We start from the raw sequence: 24,046 nt of genomic DNA on the forward strand, positions 1-24,046 counted from the left end.
AGGCAAGCAGAAAACAGTCTGGGTTTCAGATGTTTTGCCCCTTCATCAGGGTGGCCCAGCACAGGACATAACCGAGTAACCATACTCATAACCCTGACAAAGGCAATGGAAAACAAAGCATTGAAAAGAGACCCCTTTCCCTCAACATCTGACTAGTATGTAGTTAAGTCATTGGTGAGTCTAGGAGAATGAGGGTGGAAAACAGACCATGACTAGACATAACAAGAGCATTAGTTGGAAGAAGAATACAAATTTTAGAAAGTGAAAAGTAGAGAAAAAAATGGGAGATCTAAAGAATATTTGAAAAACTGTTTGAAACCCTTGGCAGGGGGACCAGATGATATGGTCACAAAGGACTTGAAAGTTGCAAAAAGCTTCCAAATGACCTTGTCGAGTGATAAAGGTACCAGTTTAAGAGGGAAGAGTGGTTGAAGTGAGGCAACTAGAGAAACACATACTGTGTAGTGACTGCAAATTCGAAATGAAAATGACCCAGGAGTTTAACTAAGAGTAATTTTGCAGTGACTTCAAAGTTAGCAACATGAAGTTCTTTATATAAATCATCTAGAGAACCAGTGGGGCCAATCAGTGGTCCTGAAGTAAGAGGTGCACTAGGAGATAAAAAGGCTATAGTGGAAAACCACGGAGTTTTGTTGCTTCAGTCTACACTGAAAAGACTTCAGTGAAAGCCAAGAACACTTTTGAACCGGGCAGGTTAGAGGAATGAGATCTAACCATGCTAAGTGCACAGAAGACCGAGCAGACAAACCTGAAGCAGACATATCACTCCCTGTGTGGCACCCACTCAAAAAATTCAGCAAACTCAAGAGTACAATTTTAATTGTTTAGTAAAACAGACAGCCTGTCCTTACAAAAAGGCTGGAAGCTGGAAAAATGTACAGTGCCAATGCAACCCTAATGCACAAAAACGGTTCTGGAATGACTCCTCAGTACCAAACAGCTCCTCCTCAGAAGACAAACTGGCGGGAACTATTATTTAAAAATGTGGGAGAAATAGTGACATACTTTTATAAAGAAAAATACCCGTATTATACACATTTAGTAATAATTATTCTATTAATTTGTTTCTGTCAAAATAATAACAATGTCATTAACACAGCTTTATAGATAAGTACTATTATTATCCTCATTTTGCTGAGGAGAAAACTCTACATACCAAGTGAAACATATATTTATTAGGCAAATTTTTAGGGAATGGACTAAAAGCAAAGACATGCTCTCTGTATTCCAACACAGAAAAGAAGTTAAATATAAAAGCACAATACAGGGAGATAAACAACAAGTGTATACTGTACAGCACAGGGAACCGTATTTAATATCTTGTAGTAACTTCTGGTGAAAAAGAATATGAAAACGAATATATGTATGTTACCATCTGACTGAAGTGTTGTGCTGTACACCAGAAATTGATGTAACATTGTAAACTGACTATACTTCAATAAAAATGTATTTTAAAAATAAATAAATAAATAAAGCAAAGCAAAAAAAAAACACAATACAGGGAAGAAAAGTATTATAAACGCTAAGAGAGATAATACAGTATGGCGATTTCTAGAAGGAGGACACTGCTTATTGTTGAGGTTAGATGAGTGTCCTTTATTCTAGAGGGAGCGTTCGACCTGGGCCTTACAGGATGCACAGGGTGTGTTCTTACTAGGGAAGTCTGAGAGACAACTCGGCAGATGATAATGACTCAGAAAATATGAGAAACGTAATGCTAAAAAACGAGAGTCAGATTTGTCATTTTTTGTTTCATTATTATCCATACACAGATGATAGGTTTATACCTACACAAACAAACAAAAAAGAATGAACCCAAACCTTTTAGAATGAATGAAATAATTTAATAAGTTAGAAGGTGAGAAGATATGCATGTCAATACTCTTAGACTTCACCAATATCCAGTTACAAGATGTGTAAGGAAAAGATCTAGTTCACAAAAGCAACAGAATTTAAAAAGTCACAGAGACAAACTGAATAACAGGAAACTATAAATTTGGAGGAAAAAAAAAAGTGCTTGGATTAATGGAGAGCCTTGCCAAGGTAAATACAGAAATAATCAAGATGGGGATAGTTCAGTTCTCCCTCAATTATTTAAACAATAGATATCAACGTCTGTCAAAATTCCAGTTTTTTGGTGGAATATGGGGGAATATAACTTACAGAATGTATTCTAAATTCTACACAGAAGAGTAAGCCTATAAGGGATGCCAGGAACATTTTCAAAAGCAATAATGATGAAGGATTATCTTCCCTACTGTGATGGCGCCAGAAACACAGATACTAATAAAAGGGAAGTTTCCCCAAAGAGTGAGAGGATGGAAGGAGAATGAGCTTGTAGGTGAAGATGGGTGGCTGGTTCTACAGAAACAATAATGCCCAGAACAGGTTAGTTCACTTGTGTCCCTAGGCTACTGGAATAGAAGATGTTTTTAATAAACATATTTATAACAGTGATTAAAAAAATAGTGACTCTAAACAAGAGTCAATTTAAGTTACCACCAAACTGAGAAGAGCTTAAGATAAGATGTTTATCTAAAACACTTACTCTTTATATGAAAGGAAATAGAGCAACAAGGTCAGCTAGAATATTTGGGCTACTGTCCTGAAATACTGGTACCAATGGGACGGAGACTAAATGGACCTCATGTCTCCTGATAACCCCCCCGCATCAGGCATGAATAGATCGATTAGGGATTTCTTCCTTTAGAATCACACTGCAGTTGGGAATGTCCTATAATACTTGCAGATTGAGCTCAGTGGGGAGAAATCATCTCAATGTGTCCCCTGTATTTGGCAAGAAAGAGACGCAGCATTATACTTATATCGTGAAACTCATTTTGGCTGAGAAAGCCAGGTCTTGAAATGTGCTTGCCAAGAGAATAAAATGATACAAATATGCATGCTGAATTATACATAAATATGCATATATACATAGCCATCCACACACACCATGTTTGGATGATAAACAGACCAAAGATTGGCACTGAACTATTTAGATAGATGGTCAAAGGGCAGTGTAGGAGGGCTGAGGACGCACTGTACTTTGGGAGAGCATTAAGCCCACACATACAGTAGCATGTTTTGCAGAACCCATTTAATCTGGGTTCAAAGGGATTTGAGGCTCTTGAACTGTTAGGACTTGAAAGATGAGAATGGGCTGCCTGTGACACGAGCCACAAATCTTGAGCATATGGAAGGGGCTGACCTGCTGTGCTCCACAAATGAGAAATTTGTCTCTCTTGGCTTTTTAGGAAGTGCTATGCGCTGAGACACTGGGAAAGACCAGCTCTACCAGCAAAGCCTGAAGTGACGCACACGTTATTCACAACACCTTGCAATTTAAGTCTGAGGCTGAATCTAATGTGCTGGGAAAGAGGTCAATTGTAACAAACAAAGGGGAAAAGAGCCCCACAGCTCTAACTTTCACCATCAGCGCTTCTCAACCAGATTTATATTTCAAACAGGAGGCAGAAAAGGATTTGAGGAAATAGTCTAGTTTCCCTCAAAATAAAACAAAATGAAAATATTCGGATCTATTCTACCTTGTGAAACTGACAGCTGACACTAGGTTGGTTAGCTCTGAGGACCCTGGGGGTGACAGGAGGGTAGGATCTGATTCATATTAAGGGTTATTTGGTTTTACTTTATTTTTAAACTAAAGTGAAATAACTAAAGGTCAAATGACAAATGATCCTTAATTCACTTTCACTTTCTCCTTCACTTGTGATTTTTAAAGTTATGGATGGTTTGCATTCTTTGCCTCTCCCCTCTGAGGCTGTGAAATATACCAAATGCCAGTGAACTGAAGAAACTGAGCAATGTTTACATTAATAGCGCCTGGAATTAACTTCATCAGGTGACACTTGTTGCCTTATTAGGGAACAGTGGAAATAATTTGGATCTCTAATTGCTCTCAGGAACAAGAGGGAACACCTGCACCCTCAGTCCCCCCTCATCTCCAAGGCAGGCTTAAGGGGTTCTTCACAAACCAACTGGTATTATGCCTCTTCAAGTCAGTAATTGAAGTCCTTAAATTCTACTCCCCATGATGAGCATCTTTCCCCTCCTTGTCACGTCATCTTTCACTAGTCCCTCTGAAATATATATCTTAATGAAATAATGGGCCCAAACAAATGAGTTTCTTTCTGGATGACACACTGGTCTGGCTTGCTGGATAGAAAATAAGGTAAAACCTGAAGGCGGTGTTGATGATAGTGATTAAAACACCAGCTTTGACAGGGCAATAACTATAAAATCTTGCTGCTAGTAATAATCTCTACAATACAAGCGCAATACTAGTGCACCATATGTCACAGCTCAGCAATCCATCTCCACGAGTGTCACTTACTTAAGCAGGTTCCAGAAGAACCTATCATTATTTTTAAGTGGGGGGAAGGAAGGACACAATTCCATCGCTCTACTGCATTAGTCACTCTGGTTCAGTCCTTCAGCTGACTTGTTTACTTTCAAAAAAAGGAATCTGTGTACTTCAGACTGTTAGACCAGATACCACGAGATCTATATTTTGCATGTTTGCTATCATTCTTTGGATCATTTATTCCTTACCCTGCAAGCTTCTAAGGATGTGAGTTTGCTTTTTAATCATTTTTAATTTGAACAACAAAAAAGTTTCTGAAGTTTGTTAGTAATTATCCAATCATACACATGTACGTGTGTATATACATAATTTATCATTATTGTTTGTGAGAAAAACTCAGTACATACAGCTGTAGTAGCAGATGGGATTTAAGGCCAGAACAGAAAACAGGAACAACAGAAGGATAAAAAGAAGTGATTTGGTAAAACAGAATCTTTAGAACTTAACAATAATAAAGGTAACTTATGTTGGACCTTGGTAAAGAGAATCTCTTACATCATGACAAAGGAACACTAAGTAATTATTATCAGGGTCTGAGTTTGCAAAGCAAGATATATTGATAATACATAAATTAATTGTGTTGCTGGGGTGAAAAGAAGAATATCATTTTCCCAAGCAAATATTTGTTGGAAATACCATCTAGGAGCTACTATTTAGCTTATAAATTTAATGATTTTAGTTTCACAAAGACTTGCTTTACTTTGTGTGTTATAACTCATATTAATAAATCATGGGTGGCAACTGGGCAAGTTGCATTATTTCTGTGATTCAGTTTCCCATTCTGTAAAATAGGAATAATGACAATACCTACCTCAAAGGCTGGCTGTGATTAAATAGTTAATATACAAAAAGTGCTTACAACAGTTCCCGGATTATAGTGAACGCACTGCAAGTGGTTACTAGTACTGTTTTGTTATTGTTATTTACAGGAGTTAATTATGGAGCCAGAGCAGACTTAATTCAAATCCTAGACCACCGATTACTAGCTGGATGATAGTGAGACCAACTGCTATATTATTTAATCATTTTAAGCCTGTTAAAGATAGGAACAATAACCACATGTTTCTCAAGCTATGAAGAGCAGATGTGACCTATATGGGAAGCCCTTATACCTGTGTCTGGAACAGAGTATATTTAGCTACTTTATAATAACAATGAAAGTATTTGTATGGGTCACATTCTTTGTCACATGAAAATAAGAAAATTAATCTATGCAGGTAAACAGAATTAGCTTGTGTTTTCCAAACTTTTAAGTTAACAAATTCCACCAAAATCAGCTATCTTTTCCCTGAGCACATCCAGACAGTCCCTGCTTGCTTCCATCTTACAGGGAGCTTTCTCAAGATTTGATGAAAAGATCAGAAGCAAATAAATGATTTTATAGGAACAGGTGCAAATATTTCTTCTCCAATGAAAGGTAAAATGTTGCTGGCTTATAAGGATGAGACAAGTGGCAACATTCTCTGCTTTATGAGCTTCCCAGCAAGGTGGTATTTCAAATTTCCCAGCAGATGGGGGAAAAAAAAAATATAAGGACAGCTTGGTAGAAAAAGGCCCAGACTGCTAAGTCCATCACATCTCTCTCTTTCTTTCCTCATTAATTCTCTGATCCTTATTCCATTGTATAACTTAACTATCTTTACAGGCAAAAACTGTATGCAGTTCTCACTAGCACTCTTTAGAGGCTTGTGCACTTCTTAAGGCATGAGCCAAGAGGTTTTCCCTAAATGAGAAACCGGCAGGAAACTTTCACCTGCTCGGCAGGCGAGCAGCACTTTTCAGTGAATCTCAATGAACTCAGTACAACCGCTCTTTTGTTTCCGTGTTTGATGCTGCAGGGAGAGAAGAGATTTCACTCCTATGAGTGCTATAGGTCGGACTACCTCATTCAAACGGAAACATATCACCAAAGATTTAAAAGAAGAGGATGAAAGAGGAAATACGGCCATACACGGAAGGGAGAGAATGTGTTTTATTTGGTTTTTACACGGACAGAATATTAGCTACCTACATCAGACCTGCGGAGATGTGCGCTGAATCTGTTTTGTGCTCCCCTGTCTTCCACTCTTGTTGAGACTGAGCCAGTGGTGTTCCCATGGAGATGGCTCACACTGTTCACTTAGGGCTTCCTTCCTAATTAATGATTAATGCCGTCTCCTAATTACAGAGAGTGGCAGATTCAATAACACCAAGGATCGTCAGAAACTCTGAATTCCTGTGGTATCCTTTTCAGTCTGTTACTAATTTGTGGGGCTAATGTGCAACTTTCCCTTACATCTGTAACAGGGAACAAAATCCTAAAACAAAGAAAGGAACTTCTGAAAAGTCAAACCTCAGGCCCCATTTGAGGGGGGAGGGCTGTGTTCCAGATGGAGACCACAGAGGTACTTTTGCTGGCAAATGTTTTTAGAAGGCTTGAATTATTATGCTAATATTTAAGGAGTATTAAGAAGTAGTGATTTGGATTTTGAGTTTTTCTCAGAAAAACTTGAAAGTCTGGCATCCTTAGACCGGAACACCTGCACGGCAAAAGGTGGCTGAGCACCTAGACTTCTCTCAGTGGCGTTCTGTGTTCCAGGTTAGACTCTGTAGCACCCTCTCGTCAAGTCCATCCCGCTTCTCACCCACGTACTGCCCTTAAATGGCCTCTGTAAGACTCTGATTGTAGGACTCCTACCTCCAGTTATCAAAAGCCAAAACCCTTCACTGTCAAGTCAACTAAAAACCAAACAAAGAAAAAAATGACCGTGCGGGTCACTCTGACTGAGGCTGGGGTTACACTGACCAACACGATCATCTCTGTTCTTGAGGACAATCTAGAAATAGCGATCAAACATACTCCAAAAGATAACAGAAGTCGTGCTATAAACCTACCAATGTAGCTCACAAAGACCTAGGATATTTTGATAATTTGGACTTAGGTGGCGGAAACAGGAAGAGAGAAAAGCCCAGAAACTACTCATCAGAAGATGTTTCTAGATCAACTCTGTCCAATAGAAATATCAGGCAAGCCACAAATGCAATTAAAAAATTTCTAGTAGTCACATTAAAAAAAAAAGAGACATATTTGAAGTCAATTTTAATTATCAGTTTTCTTCAGCCATGCAAATCCAAAATATTATCATTTCAACCAGTAATCAATATAAACATGTTAGTGAGATATGACACTTATCTTTTTCATACTATGTCTTCAAAAGACATATGTATGTCTGCCTATGGCAGCTCTCAGTTCAGACCAGCCACCCAGTAGTCAGTGATTATGTACACTAGGTATAGAGGAACATTTCTATCATTGCAGAAGGTCTCATTGACAGCACAGCACATTAGAGGGAACCACAGAAATGCATGCACGCTGGATACACGAAAGCCCACGTCATTTTCTGGAATTACTATGTCCATTTCAATTTGATTATGCATCAGATGTGAAAAGTAATAGGCATAGTTCAGATATTTGGTAAATTGGTCAAGTTTTTTGGCTGCAAAAACACCACCAGAAAGTATTCAAACTAGCTTAAGCAATATACATTCTTGATGCTGAATAATTAATATATAAGTAATGACCAAAATTTAAAAATTCCTGAGAACATTCTTCAATCCAATAGCGATAAGCATATCTGTATGCATGAAATTATTGGTTTACAAAACTAAGTAGTCCGGAGATGGCTCTAACTTCTGAACAGGTGGATCTAGTTATTTAACTGATGGATTCAGAGCACAATCTTGCTCTGTTCTGCTTTGCTTTACTGGTCTATTAATTATGGTGTCTCCCTGATGGCAAGATGGCAGCCAGAGATTCTAGGCTTTCTTCCTATGACCTTAGGAGTCTCCAACTATACTTACAGCATTTCTGCCAAATCAGTGATTAAAGTCCACAGGCTCTAGTTAGCCATGTTTAGATTATCTATGCACCGTAAGTCGATAACTATGGCCAAGAGAATGAGACCTTCTCATGGATGACGCCGCCTTCCCATACTTGCTCTGGAACTTCAGGGTGCGGTCAAGCTGCCTGATCACAGGTAGGCTGACTGAGAGTCATTATCCAAAGCAAAAATGAAGTGCTGTTATCTAAAGGTTATTATATGGAAGATGGGTACCCAAACCCAGCTAAATGTTCAGCAGGTTAAATTGTGAAGCATTTTGGGCACTTTATTTTAACTTTCAGATAATACATGTTTTTGTTAATATCTGGTTTTAATCCCATGATATGTTGGTGCCTCCAGATAGCATGCATGTTGAACAGTCCCTCTGGTAGTTAATAATCCAGAGCAAGAAGTCGTGAAACCATAACTTGTATATATATTATGTAGTATAAAAATTCTATGCCAGTAGAAAAATTCTTCAAAGAAACATAAAACTGTAAAAAATCTGCAATATAATTGGTTGAAGACTGAAAAAAAAATCAGTCTTTCAATAGTTCTGTTATTCTAACTTTGAACAACTTGTCCTAATGTTTGAACTGATTAGTTATTTTACGTCTTACTAATATAGCTACATGATCACTTCCTTTAAACTCTATTGTACTATTTTCAGGTGATTTCTAGCTGTTTTTTCAACTTTTTCACTGCATTTTTTCTTGAGCGTTTCACTTAAATATTAGCTCAATATGTTTTCTATGATTAAATGAAATGTATATAATCATTTATTTTTTAATTAACATTTTTAAGAATAAAATAAGAGAATAAAAATGAAGAATAAAAGTGAAAGGACAAAAGAATAGCTAGATAAAACATTATATATAGGGATGCTGTGTGACAGCTACACCTGGGTCTTACAAGCTTGAGTTTATACAGCCATGGCTTATCACTTCTTAATGATTTCTTTCCAACAAGGTTCTTAGGTATACACTTGCTTTTGAAGTTATTTTATTTTTGAAAATTTCATTGTATTTGATAACACGTTTCAAGTTAGTCATATACACTGACACATTTAGCTACAAATAAAATATTCAAATACTTTGAGATAAAATTATTACAAGTATTAGTGGGAAAACACTTGGCTGCAATTTACATAGTTTGTAATTGGTTAACTCACTGCACTTGTAATAAGTATCTAGAAGGTTTTACTTATTACACTCTAATATAAAATCAGTCTCATTTTAATAAATTAAAAATTATTATACTGTATTTGCATCATTATTTATGATATGAGTTAGATGTTTTTAAAGTATCATCATGAATTTATACTATATCCTAAGTGATCATTTTTAGATAGTTGTCATAGAATCATTTGCCTTTTGATATTTTGTAACTATTATCATTCTAATAATATAAAATATAAATATAATATAAAACTAAAAATTTGTAAAGCAAGAAACTAAGTCTACAAAATTGCAATTAATAGGATATTGAGAGCTTTAAAACATCTTCTGCTAAATCCTGATTGAATTATTATTTAATAGAAAGTGAAGCACCCAACAAACTGCTGTTAACATATTTTTATAAATAAATAGGATTTAAATTACCAAATAATTTTAAAATTATATTTTTTATTCCATTATCCCAAAGTATCCAAATAAGTGTCTTGAATCTCTTATCTTAGAGAAGATTACTAAGGTGATTTTGTAGAAGAATCAATGAACACAGCATTTTAGCCTGAACTATCCAGAAAATTGGGGATTCTGCATGTGTTTATTGAATGAATTACCTTCAAGCTTTACTATTAAGAAAGTGCTGTAGAATACCAGTCATTTCACCTACAATAATGGAACTGTCATGTTAAGAATCCATTATGTGCATTTTAGTCACTCAACAGACAGCTGCTGAATGAATGGATGTATACCCTGCAATGGTTATCTTTTTGTTTTGCTTTCTTTTTTATTACTGTTGCTACTGTTATTCTATTCTAATGTAGAGCATTGTGACAAGGTAGAGGAGTTTCAAATGAAGGCAAGTCAAAGTAAGAGGTTTACTCTTGTTCAATAAACAGTACTGAATGCCAACACTTCCTGTTCAGAAATAACAAAAGATAGTATTTTGAATTGTCTGCTTTCTGAATGCCAGTCTAAAACTGTCAAGACATTCTAAAGGTGCAGGTTAGCTATCAAAGGTTATAGTGCATAATTTTAACTCAGATCTTGTAAAATTTCAAATTCCCATACTCCACACTTGCAGATTCTAATTCTGTAAGACTAATTCTACAAGGACTAAGAGTCTGTTATTTAAACAAGTTACCCACATAACTTTGTAGCTGGCAATTTTCAGACCGTATGACAAACACTGTATCTAGCCATTGAAATACACAGTAATCCTTAGGCAAGACACCTTTTGTGCCCTACGTCCATTCCCCACCCCTGTAGCCATGTCCACTGAATTACATTTAAGGCTTTGTACTTAGTTTTAATCAATGATAGTGACTTGAGAATAATATATAAAAATATTACATATACTTCTTAAAACAACCAAAGATGTTATAAGATACTATATTGTATTAAAAATATTTTAAAAATCTATTGCTTCCTGAATGTCTGAATGAAGACTGAATGTTCCACTGAAATAAATACAATTGCCATTAGTATATTTCATCCTTCTAACACCACGGTAACTCTGTGTGTCTCTCTGCCAACAAATGCATGCCAGAATCACTAGGAAAATAGTTTGAAAATCCACAGGCCTATCCACCTTACTAGAATGGAATCTTATTGAAGGTGTCCTCTAATATTGTGACAGTGTTATCCAGGTATTTCAGACTTTGATCCCTCAGTGAAATTAAGAACCACAGTTGTAGGTAGAGAGAAGTCATCCTCAGAATGCAGATTAATAAAATAACATTATTATCCTGCTCTAAACCAATTCCTGCCATCAGATCCACATGCATTTATAAACCAAACTAATAACACGAAATCCCAAATTCTCCGCTAAAACAAAAACTCCTGTTTCCTCTATTCATAACACTTCTGATGCCAAATATGTGGATTTTCCCTGCACATTGAACATTTCTGACACTGACTATGTGGAGTTAGCTCGGAGCCCACAGGTTAAGAGCTAAGTCACACAAGACTGTCCCTCATTTCGGTTACCAATTGCAAGCCGGGGAATCCTATACTTCAGCTAGCTGTAAATTGGGAGTTCCCACCACCTTCTCCTCTGGTTTGATAATTCACTTTAACAGCTCACGTCAAGGAAACAATGACATCAGTTTATTATAAAGGATAACAGTAAAGAATGCAAATGAACAGCCAGATGAAGAGGTAAATAGGGCAAGACATGTGGCAGGAGCACAGAGCTTCCACGCCCTCTCTGGATTCATCATCCTCAGCACCTCGATGTGTTCACCAACTTGGAAGTTCTCTAAATGCTTTCTTTTACAGTGTTTATGGAGGTCCTATTACTAAGTCATGGCTGCTTAAATCATTGGCCACTGGTGATTAACTTAGTCCTCAGCCTTTCTCTCCTCCCCAAGGTTGGGAAATGGGGCTGAAAGTCCCAACCTTCTTATGGTTCCCTCTAGCAACTAGCCTCCAGCCTCCAACAGTCACCTCTAAACTCAGCTATAGTTGAAAGGGGCTAATTTCCAATAACAAAAGATGCTCTTCTTACTCCTATCACTACAAGAAACTACAGCGGTTTTAGGAGCCAAGTTCCAGGAACAGGGGATAAAAAAATATGTATGCGTTTTTTAATTACATCACAGTATCACATATTCTTCAATAGCACTGTGGAGTAATTTTTGATGAGATTTTCCTAACCAATCATTTTATGAAGACAGGGATGGAAAAGAGGATTATACCTGACAAAGTTTCTTTTGATTGTTCTTTCCTTTTTCAAACTTTTTCTCTGTCCTTTATCCTAAAGCAGCTATCCCCTCAGCCTACATCTTGAGATACCATTCTTATGTATAATGACCGAGCCTTCAGACGGACAGCCCATCTACTCCGGTCCTCACAGGAAGAAAAGGTGCCCTTCTTCAGATCTATCCTCCTCTTAAGAAGTAAAGAATAAATTTTTCTTTCCTGTCACTTCAGAAGAATGGAGTCAACTAAAACATATGCCTGACTTGAATGGAGTGGAATCAATTACATTATTATATTTTATAATACAATACTAGGAGGTATCAAAAGAGAAAGTTGTTAAATGTATGAGGATCAGAAAATCGGGGTGTCAGAAAGAACAAAATTCCCATAGGTTATCTAGAACGCTTGACTCTGTTGGGGCCAGATTAACAAGGGTGACGTTGTCTCACGGGACGCTTGCTGTTCAGTTCAGGCTTTAATTTGGCACACTTCTATCAAACTGACAGATATAATAAAATGCATCTGCATCTATTGTTGGTAAATAGTTATAGTAATATTTCAACATTTTTGAAGAAACAGCAGATATTATGATCATTTATAAATTTCCATTAAAAACAGCCCACCCCCCCCCAAAAAAATTCTTAATCCTTAGTGAAGTATGCACTAAAAACCTCAGTTCCTGAATTTTTATGTTTAACTGTGGGGTACATGTCACACTGAAATGTCATGCATTTCTCAGCATTCCCTTCTTCGGACATGGGTCAAAACAGGTACTTTTAAATGCTAAATAGTTTCTAAATATCTAAATCCTCAGGAAAATAGAAATGCTCTAGTCCTGTAGCTCCTTTTTTTCCCCTCAAATAAACACCGAGTCTACAAAGATGAAACATAAGACAAGCATATCTATAAATTATAAAGGATGTACTTCTAAAAAATAAAGCTTTATTTCAAATTCATTACCGTAGCTTAAGTGACCGAGCACTTAGAGAAACGCTTTCTCTATTTAGGGAGAAGTACTCATTTTGCTGTGCAAGGTCGTATGTTTTGAAATGACAATCGAAGTCGGAGGATTTTGCCCCTAGAGTCTTCATTCAGAGTGTCTTCCAGTGGTGTCACAAGTAGATAAATGCATCTAATTACTAGATTGTACATCCTGATATATGTTTATTTGGCTATGCAAACAACCCACCAAATGTATAATTTTCTCTTCTTAAAAAAAAAGACATAGTAATTTATATGCAAAAGATATGTTAATCAGCATTATCATTGAGATTTTTCATGTGTCAAGTTAGGATGCTTGGAATGATCATTTTGCTGTCAGCAATAAAGCAGCTTACACTGGAAATCCATTATGGAAGCATCTCCACAATCTCAATAAAATGGACCTCATAGACCCCCTTGTCAGCAAGCATGGTATTGGCTTTTATATAATAATAATAATATGGTACCTACATACTATTAGGGAAAGGTAAAGCAGAAGCTTTAATACTATAGAAAAAAAGTCTACAAATCAGTAAGAACAAAATTTGAAAACAAAGGGAATAAATAGAATGTGCTCTTCCAAATTACTGTGCAAGTTCTTTTGAAGTAGAAGTAGTCAATGCAATATGAAAATCTGAAGTTGAGGGGTTTTAATCAATTGACAGTGGTGGGGACTCACCAGAAGAAGGGTGTTCCCATTAGCATGTCTTGCAGTAATTGTTATTTTAATTGGCTGAAATGAACTGTGATGCCCCAGGCCACTAAGGATATTTTGTTTTCAGACAGAAAAGTTTCATTTGGAGGGTTGTTTTCCAACTAGGAAATTACCCCAAATCGCTTCCAACCTCCAGTTCCGCCTTCCCATTTCTCTTCCAAAGTTCTGTGATCTCTGAGGCACTGTTATTTTGTTACAAATTCGAATTCATTAAGGTGAGTATGTGTAAACTTTTAGAGATCTACATCCTCTAAAAACTCAATCATTTCATTCCTGATACATTCAACTGTGCACTTTCTAAGTAGAAAACTATGCACTGATTGTATGAAGTTTCAGCGGAAATACTGTTCCCCCTCAAGTTCAGAATTAAGGTAATGAGACGCATCCGAAGGTTTATAAACCGATATAAAAAAACAGAAGTGTTATTTAAGAAATCCAGTTATTTTACCTGGGTAGAGGCTGAATTCCAGTTTAGGGGTATGGAGATGGAGACCTCTAAGGAATAAAATGTGTTCCTTCAGAAAAGAGGCTATGAAAGATCAGGTAAGGGGAAGGCTGCACTGTGATTCTACAAGAAATGGGTAAAATATTTGATTTGAGAATAGAAACCACAGCATAAATGACTAATCATGTAATCAGATAGAAAAGGAGATGTGGGTTCAAAAAATAACGGTATCAATGGTAGACAGCCTGGGAGATTGAGGGAACAGCAAAATTAGTAGGGAAAAGAAATAATGTAGTGAAAGATGACAGCTCACACTGACATATTCTAAATCTATGGCAAACATACTTGTTTCATATGTAGGGACTTACATTTCTAGACACTTGTGAGTGAGAAAGCTTGAAAACAGTGGAAAAGAGATACAATCACAGATTTATTCCTCAGTGGTCTCAGGTGGTGCAGAGTAATATAGAGGGTGCTTTAGCCCCCCTCCAAAGTTAGGGTGTGAATATTATAGTGGAAACAGAATGCATATATCAATTCAGAAAAATATCTACTGTAAAACCTTATAAATTATGCCAACCAACTGAATATTCGAGTAATATCATAATGTTGGTAAACAGTTCTACAGTTTCAAGTACCGTGGCTTGGTAACGCGAGACATTCTGTGATAAACCCAACCAGAGTTCCCCCATACCTTCCAAGAAATTGAACAGTGAAGTATTTTCAAAACAAAGCTGAATGTTGATCTTCTGTAATCTATCCTATATAATCCTTGTGCTGCCTGCTTGCCTCAGAAGATTCACTTAGGGGTTGCTCCTATTTTGCAACTTTTTAACAACAGCTTGAACTAATGACTGGTTGGTGTTTCTCCTCCCGTAACTTTTACTATAGCAAATTGACCATCGATGGTTTCGTATCTTGCCGGTTCTATACCACCTTCAGTTGAATCCAAATTTCCTTTCTTTTCAGGCAATGTATCTATAACTCCTTCCAGAGATTAGCAAATTTACTGATAAACATCCCAGAAGAGAAAGGAAAAAAATTGCCAAATTATATGTAGGGGAATATAAAAAACAGACTTTTAGAATAAATGCCATTAACCTGATGTGGCTTTGCTACGTAAGTCTGCCAAGTGTAACAAGACAAAAAGCCTCACCTATGAAAAAGATTCCTCCCTTGACCAAACTTTAGTCAGTCTCCTTAGCTTTCATCTATGTGCACCTCTATTTAGCAAGAATTCTGGTAAGTCAGTTTAATCTAATTAACCTCTAGCATCCCTTAGACGGTGTCTCATCTCTCTGGCCTGTCTTCAGCAAAAAACTCTGCTAGGTCATTTTATCCCCCTAACCCCTGATGTTTCCTCTTGGTAGTTTTCTGTACACTGACACTCGCCCTGCTCCTTGGCTATCAATTTTCACTTGCCTATCCTGTATTAGAAATTGAGTCCAAACTGGCTCCGACTCTGTGAAATCCCATTGCAGTGGTCACTGAAAGTATGTTCATGGTCCTTAATAAAGTCTGCCTTACCATCTTTAATTTTCTTTTTTTTTTAATGGAGGGAGGTAATTCGATTGATTGATTGACTTACTTGATGGAGGTACTGGGGATTGAACCCAGGACCTCGTGCACGCTAGGCATGCACTCTACCACTGAGCTATATACACCCTCACCCCTGCCTTACCATCTTTAACATCTGTCACCGAATATGTTTTTTCTTTAACAGCTTCTAACATGCTGAGGTTATCTTCCTCATGAAGATGATGGAACAATAGTAAGTGAAAATTATATCCATTTTACTCGGCTTTGATTTCCACAAACTGAAAGGTCCGCTTTTCCGGTAAAACTCAATCTTCGTGCTCAGAGACATTCAGTGTCTAGACGCAGAAGCATCAAAATGGCTGTTGACAGACTGTATCATTTAAAGCAAACTTCTTTAGAATAAGTAATAAAGTCACCCGTAGAATTTCCCAAGAAGAGGCAATACAGAAACTACTGTATTTCCTATGGAATAAAATCAATCAATTTAGACAGACCTTAGATCTTTCCAATTTTGAAAGTTAATTTTATGTATTTTTGCATTTTAGAGATAAGGGAGAAAGGAAACTTTTTCCTATGAAGGGCATTTGTAGAAAATCTTAAATGTAAGTTGAAGGACCTACCTGTGGTAAAGAACAGGTTTTCTGATGATTGGAGCCACGACGAGGATTTCCTGCAGATTGAGGTTTCTTAAAGTGCTTCAGGGTCCCCTGTCTGCTATTTTCTTATCTAATGTATCTTCACCTTTCAGCCCTTAATGACAGTGTTCTAAGGACCTAAAAGGGGGAAAAAAAAGACATTTTTGAAAAGACTGCTGAGTTACAGCAAAGTCACCTTGTACTTGCTTCAGATGTTGTGCACTCAGGAATATAAAACAGGAACATCTTGTTACAGCCGTCAACTTGCTGAGTATCTGGTCAGGGTGGAGAGGCTAGGATGCATCCAAGCAGTGTGTGAAAAAGGGGAAAGGACTCTCACTTTTAGAGAGACAAGGCCAGTTTGGTTTCAAGAGTTGCTTTTCAAGGATGCTGCTGTATTTTGTTTGAAATGGCAAGTGGCTGGCATGAGAGGAGATGGAGAGAGAAACGTAAGCAAGGTCATTATTCAACACCTATTCGTGGAGTTCCCACTCTGCACAGTTACAGTGACGAACAAGACTTAGATTATGTCTTTTCGAGTTTCCAGCGCAGCTGGGTCAAAGGTAAGAAAATATGGAATTACAGTGCAATGGGATGAATGTGACAGCAGTAGGCGATGCCCCTGATTATGGGGGAGGCTTCGTATTTCCCAAGTGTGGGAGGAGAGAAGAGGGCCAAGGAAGTCTTTCCAAGGTGGGGAGTCGGGGGTCAAAAACCTTCCAACAAGAGAGCTGAAGATAGCCTAGTGCTTAACCAAGTTAGAACACTGGAGACACAGGAAAAGAAAATTATATACAAGAAGAGAGAAGTATAAGAGCTTGAAGGTGTAAGAAAGAGCTAAGACTAGGATGATGAGGAGGCAAATCTCAGTTTGACTTCTCTGCCCTGTTCAAGGCGAGAGACCTGAACTTATAAATCACAATTAGATTCCGAGCAATAAAAGCAATGCCTCAGGGAGCATCAGGTTCACAGAAGGCCTTGAGAAAATCTTACTAAATTATTTTTACCAACTTACTTTAAACTCATTAATAGAAGTTTTCCTAAAGTTAATCTAAGTGTCTCACTTAAATGTGTTTTGGGATCTAAATCAAATGAATATACGTAAACGTATGTAATTTTTTTTTAAGAAACCAGCCTTTATTTTATTTTATTTTACTGTATTTTATTTTTTTACAGACTGAACCGAGAAGTAAGTTTTTCTTTGGACTTGGCCAAGATGGGATGTGGATAAGATGGCTGTTTGCAAATGAACCAGTTTGTGTCCACGAAGTAATATATATATATATATATATATATATAGGCATCCATATAAATATGCATATACATATGTATACACATATATGCTTTTCTTTTCTTTCTTTTTTTTTGTGACCTTTCTCTCTTTTGGAACTATACTGGCAAACCTAAATATGTTTAGGAATTGGTAATACTTACGCAAAATGAGGTATTTTTATCTAATGAACATATGCAACAGGAAATTTTGCAAAAGAGTTCAAAAAAAGGGCATATATGACATATTAAATTTATTTGATCTAAAGTTGTGAAACAACGTCATTCAAGTATATCAACCTACTTGTTGGTTTCAAAGTGCATTTGCATAATCCTCTAGGTAAACTGGGTTTTTCAATTAGTTTTCCTGGGAGGGATAGAGGGAGGAGAGTTCCAGGTTTGAAATGCATAACCATGTGTTAACTCTTCAAATTTCAGTCCTCTCCTAGCGGGAGAACACCAGACACCACATGGGTCTGCTTCCCCTCCCCGATAAATTCAAAGCTCCATCCAATTATCTTTTACCTTAAACAACAGCCAAAAAAGAATTGTTAGAGAGGAAATGTCGCAGGTGGTGGGTAAAAGCCAATCATGTGTTTTAGGTTTACTTGTTGCAGGTAGAGTTGCTGAGCGTGTAGGCAGGTTTTGTTCCCACAAATCAACTGTGTACGCTAGGTTTAAGCTACTGTGCCAGCAACGTGGATTACATTGAGTCACATGCATCTCAAGACCTGATCGGTGGTCTAGAAACAGTAATACTGAGCACACTGAGTACGAGTTCTGCTGACCAGATCTGAAGACTTCGGTTCTGGCCAATGAATATCTTGTTACACATCAGTTCTTATAAATCCCTAGTACCTGATAATACAAAGAAACTACCCTGTCTCCTTTCATACCTTTAAGTCATGGTCATACCATGCTAAATTTTGAATGCTATTACTGATCATTCATTCCGTTACAGTAATGTGTTATAGGATCGGAGGGGAAAAAAAAAATCTCTGCTTCCCAGTCTAAAAATCCTTGAAGAAATGATGCAGTGAAACAATAACACCTGTTTTTTTTTTAAATTAATCTATTTTTTATGATTTCAGTCATCAGAAAAGCTCGTTTGTATGATGATACATATGGTATATCCTAATACATTTTTTAATTGGCCGGAGAAAATGAGTTTTCCTCCTTTCAGTGAAGCTTTTTATAGCCAAAATGTGTGGCTACCCAGATCCATCTTCTCTCTTCTGTAAATATATGACCTCAGTTACTTGTTAGGGATCACATTCCCTTCGTTGACTATAATTTTGGTGGGACTCTTATTTGAGGTGCTGATTATAATATTAGCATAGTGTGGGCAGAAAGTATCCTAAATTAGGTCAACCAAAACCTCTCTCAGGAATATAAATCTTGAGTACAAATAACTAATAGAAGAGTTATTCATTCATTCTATGCCAGTGGGAACCTAATGATTCTTTTCATTTGTTCTAAATTTCTTGATCTTAAAATTGACCTTATTTCTGTCTTTCTTGGAGCCTGGTGGTTCTATTTTTCCATCCATTCCATGAGCTGCCTTATGTATTAGAAAAAAAAAAAGATGCAAGTTATCCATACATGGTTTCTATTGCTTGTAACCAAAGAACCTCAAATAACACAAAGAATGATAGCAAAACTCATAGGTGATGGAGCAAGTGCTAAAAGAATTGTATTCTAAGAAAAAATTTTAAGTACCATAAGGGAGGAAAAAAAAACAGTATATCATAGAAGAAATAAGGCAGAGAGCTAGCTCATGTTTGCTTAAAAATAAGTTTTATGGAGGAAGTAAAAGAATGGATGGAATTTTCAGAGAAGACGAGGATTAGAACCTGTGTCACAGGAGGGAGCAGCATCAGCAAAGAGATAAGGGAAGACAAGTTCAAGATGCGACTGGGGTTAGGAACAAACTCAGTTCACACATATAATATAGAAAGAGATGGGAGGAAACTTTGTCCATTTTCAAAATAAATGTTTATTGTGGTTCTGTGATATAATAATGGTGAGTAAGACAGACATGCTCCACACTTTCCGGAAAATATTTTCCCCTGGATGGGAGAGAGAAATGGCTAACAGAGAATTCTCCAAAGTGCAAATAAAATAAAAATGCGGTAAGTTCTGTGAAGGAAAGGGGCTAAGATACAGAGACTAAGTGCATGGATGGGAGGTAGGTTGAGGGAGGGCTGGAGGAAGCTTGTGAAATTTTAGAGAAGAGTTGAATGGTAGGAAAAGTGGAAGAATGAAGAATTCCAAGCAAAGGAACAGAAAATACAAATGTCTTAGGGAGAGAAATCTTTGACCTATTCTGAGAATTGATCAAAAACTACTTCACTCAGGTGAGCAAAGGAGAGTGGAGCGTAAGACTATGCTGGAGAAACAGGTAGGGGTCATGTCCTATTGGTCTTCTATCCCTCAGAGAACAGCTTGGGGTTTATTTCAAATCTACAAGTAAGCTATTTACATTTAATACAGATCAACCTAATAACTATAGAGAGGGGTCAGTTAATCTGGAATGATGACCGAGATTTGGGTAATGAAGAAATTTGAGAAATTAAGACGGGCATGTCATGATGATATAATGAGAGATTTACATTTGAGCACGAGGTAGTTTACTCATTTAAATTCAGTATATAAATTAGAACTACTGGAAGTATTTATTACAGTGACAACTACCTTGCATAATAATATTATCCATGATATGTATTTCCTTCTAATCATCTACAGTATTTGCACTTCCTACAGGCAATTTCTCAATTCACGACGTGCTGACTAGAGCTATGTGTGTTTATATTATATTTTGTTTTCCAACTAGACTGAAAACATCTTGAGGGCAGGCTCATGCCATATATTTTTGTCTCTTTAGTATTTCCTAGCTGACATTTGATATGAATATAAATTACTACTACTAATAAATATGTATTTACTATTTACTATTTTCTAGACACTATGCTAAAGGCTTTATATGTATAATTCAGTTCAATCCTCATTCTAAATCTGTAAGAAGTCCCTGTAACTGTTTTACAGATGAAAAAACTTAAATTGACCATGATTAAGTCCCTTGTCCACTTGTTACTAATTGACTGATCGATTTACAATGTGTTGAGTATGAAAAAAAGTATCTGGTCAGAGAGGGTATTGATCAAAGTATTTTGAAAGAATATACGGGAATGACATTTTTACTGTATTAAACCAATTTCTAGTCCTATTGGGAATCAACCATGAATGTGTTCACTGTTAGAGAATCCCACATGGTTTCCTCTCTCTGCACGTGCTAGCTATTTCTGACAATGTGTATCTTTTAAATGGAAGGGTTTATTTCATACAGAGACACTCTGTTCCATTTAATTAAGCCAAACCATACATTTTTCTTCCCACCACTAAATCAAAAAAGATGAGGACAGATTCTACAATAGATGTGGCTGGTTCACTGTGTCTAGATACTAAGCATTTCTAACATCTAAATGTACATGCAGAAACACCTATCAAATAATGACTGTGACAAAGATTATGATTGTGTCCCAATTATCTCAACAGATACAGATGCCATAAAATTTAAAAGAGAAAGAAGACAGTGATAGGAAGGGAGGAAAAAAAATAACAAACACACACTAATGGGAATTAGAAGAAAACATCAAGGCTGTCAAAGAAAATTACGTTGGGCTCACTACAGGAGGACACGGAAAGGAAAACAAAAGTGAAAATAATTTAGAGTCTACCCTGAGGCAAACAAATATAAAAAACAATGGAGGAATTTTAATTGGGCAAAAGCATTCTAAATATTTGCTTAAAACTACATCTCTCCTTAAAGCACAAACCAGTGATGACACACCTGACATGTGCTCACAATCCGTTTCCTACCCTCCAAGTTTAAATTCTGTAAACAGGCAATTCCAGTTTCTATTCTGGTTCACATTCTGAAAGCAAATAAACCTGGTCCTCACCCCCTTAGGAAGAGAGCATTTAAACCATAAGTGAAAGATGGCATTAAAATCAATATCCACACACCAATTTGCATTAAAAAAAGCAGGCAGATCAGACAAGACTTTTGGCAACAGGAGTAGGGAAGACAAAGAAGAGGAAAGGTGGGGTGGAGGAGGAGGAGAGGGGGAAGACAAGGAAGAACACTACCACATCACACACACTCACTCACACACACGCGCGCGCGCACACACACACACACCCCTCCTCGCTTTCTGGCCATGTTTAACATCTCTTCCACCCGTCCCCTCGCCCCCAGCCCTACTCCTAATTCGGTGAAGGTTTCCTGGCTTACACAAAACTGTGTCATTCAGAAATATTAGGATCACAACAGGCTGATTAATAACTGTGTTGAAAAGCTAAAATGCGGTGATAGACCACATAAATCTCTCTTATGTGAGCTGTCGGCGCTGCAGCCTGTAGGGCTGACAGAGTTTAGATCTTAGTCAGTTGAATTTCTTTAGGAGCCCTGGCCAACCAGGGCCACGAGGAAAATGCTATTAGAGACATCCGTGTTTTTTTTTTAATGGACAGACAGAAACTTGGATTAAGAAACCTGTGCACGTCGTCACCAGCTATTTGGGTAAAGTAGGAAAAAGTGGCTTAACAACATGTGAATGAAAATGCTTTTAAAGAATTATTTAAATGTTGTCCTCAATTCTTCAAAAATTTAGAGAATTAGTCACTTGTGGCTGCATTTAGTACTCAAAATTCAATTTAGCCTACAGCAATCTAATAAATATGAAAGACCCTGGAAATATATGAAAAGAACATTTTGTAAACATCATATGGCTTCACAATTCAGGGCCAATTTACACATGTTACACTTTTTCTTCTTTTTTTGAGTTACAAAATATTCTTTTTATTTTTAACCTTTTCCTTTTACTTCTCTTTAGTTACACATTTTTTTTTCATCACACAAGCTTTAATTTTTTTTTACGGGAACACCTATTCAAATATCGTGGAAAACTAATGTTCAATCAATAGGATTTAAGAAATGGTAACAACATTTTTTTTCCTTCTTTGAAGAAAACACTATTACTCAGAAATTTGGTCAGAAAAGCAAGTCATAATCAGACATATAGGCATTTGTCCAGAAGCTGAAGATGAAATAGAAGGGAAAACTGTTCTAAATGAAGCCACAAAGTAAAGCTCTTAACATCCTAGAACTTTCTGAAAACCAGCCACTCTTCCCACCGATGGACCAAACTGTGGTTCTGCCTCAAACCATGCAGAGCTTCTTCATCCCTAAATTGGCCTCGATAGCATACAATAAGGTCAATAAACTGTTGAGCTAACAGCATAGACCCGGAACACTGCTCTGTCTCTTAACAGCTTTTTCACCTTCGGCAAGTAACTTAACCTTCCTATACCTCAGTTTCTCCATCCAGTAAAATGGGAGTAATTCTAATACCTATGTCACAAGGCTGTTAGGTTAGTTAGTAGTTGTAAAGGGGTTAGAAACGCAACTAGGGTATAGGAATGCTGCATCAGTGATTAATAAATATTAATTAATATATGACCTTAAAGTTTACAATGCCAGTTAAGTATCAACTAGGCATCTATGCTCTTCCAAGTCATATGATACAGGATGGATAAAACAGAGTAGCGCAAATCTTTGCTGAGCTGACATTCTAGAGAAAAATCACAGAAATTCCTTGCATGGATAAGGAACACATTGTTTGACAGAGGTAAGTGATATAAAGGAATAAGTGTTGAGTGGGTAAGTGGTGGAGGAGGAGTTCTGATTTGGAAAAGCTCTTCTGGGACATGGGGTTTGAGAGGAGAAGGCAGTCCAGGCGTAAGAAACAAGAATTCTAAGAACTCTTGTAACTGGAATCCTTGTCCTACTCTTGGACAGAAAGGATGCCTGGGCATAAAGCATACAGAAGGAAGGGGAGAAGCAAGCTAATGTCGGAGACCCAGAGGTTCCAATGGCCCAGGCTTGGAGTGTGAAGTACAACGGAAAACCACTGCAGGATTTAAAACTGAGGATCAAGTTGATCTAGTTTAACTGCCAATAACCCCTTCCTTTGTTTCCGAATGGTGACTGAAATTCAGCGCCCATTTGTTTGACATTTCTTACTTTGGCTTGGTGCCTTTGACTCTAAATTGTACCTTTTTTTTGCAGGTGACCAATGCAGAAGAGGCTTGCTGGAATGTATATCTGTCACCAACAGATTTTACTTCCTAACTGCTTGGTGGCTACAGCCATCTAGTTAGTTACACTTAAATCTAGTTATACTTTTTCTCTCACTGTATTTCACTCATCCGAACTTGGGGTGATAATGCCTCTTTAGTTTTTTTCGCTGTGAACCCTGAGTAGGACCAG

General features: G+C 37.1%; 1 long non-coding RNA gene across 2 annotated transcripts in view; it reads right to left on the bottom strand.

Annotated features, from left to right (window-relative positions):
• Positions 1-24,046, bottom strand: part of LOC116285062 (uncharacterized) — a 1,093,935-nt gene that overhangs the window by 540,973 nt on the left and 528,916 nt on the right. For both annotated transcript variants that reach the window (XR_004194719.2, XR_012063121.1), the window contains exon 5: positions 16,432-16,584. This is a non-coding gene — a long non-coding RNA (uncharacterized lncRNA). The remainder of the gene's footprint in view (positions 1-16,431; positions 16,585-24,046) is intronic.

The sequence above is a fragment of the Vicugna pacos genome, chromosome 22 (genome assembly GCF_048564905.1).
Source record: "Vicugna pacos chromosome 22, VicPac4, whole genome shotgun sequence".
NCBI lineage: Eukaryota > Metazoa > Chordata > Mammalia > Artiodactyla > Camelidae > Vicugna > Vicugna pacos.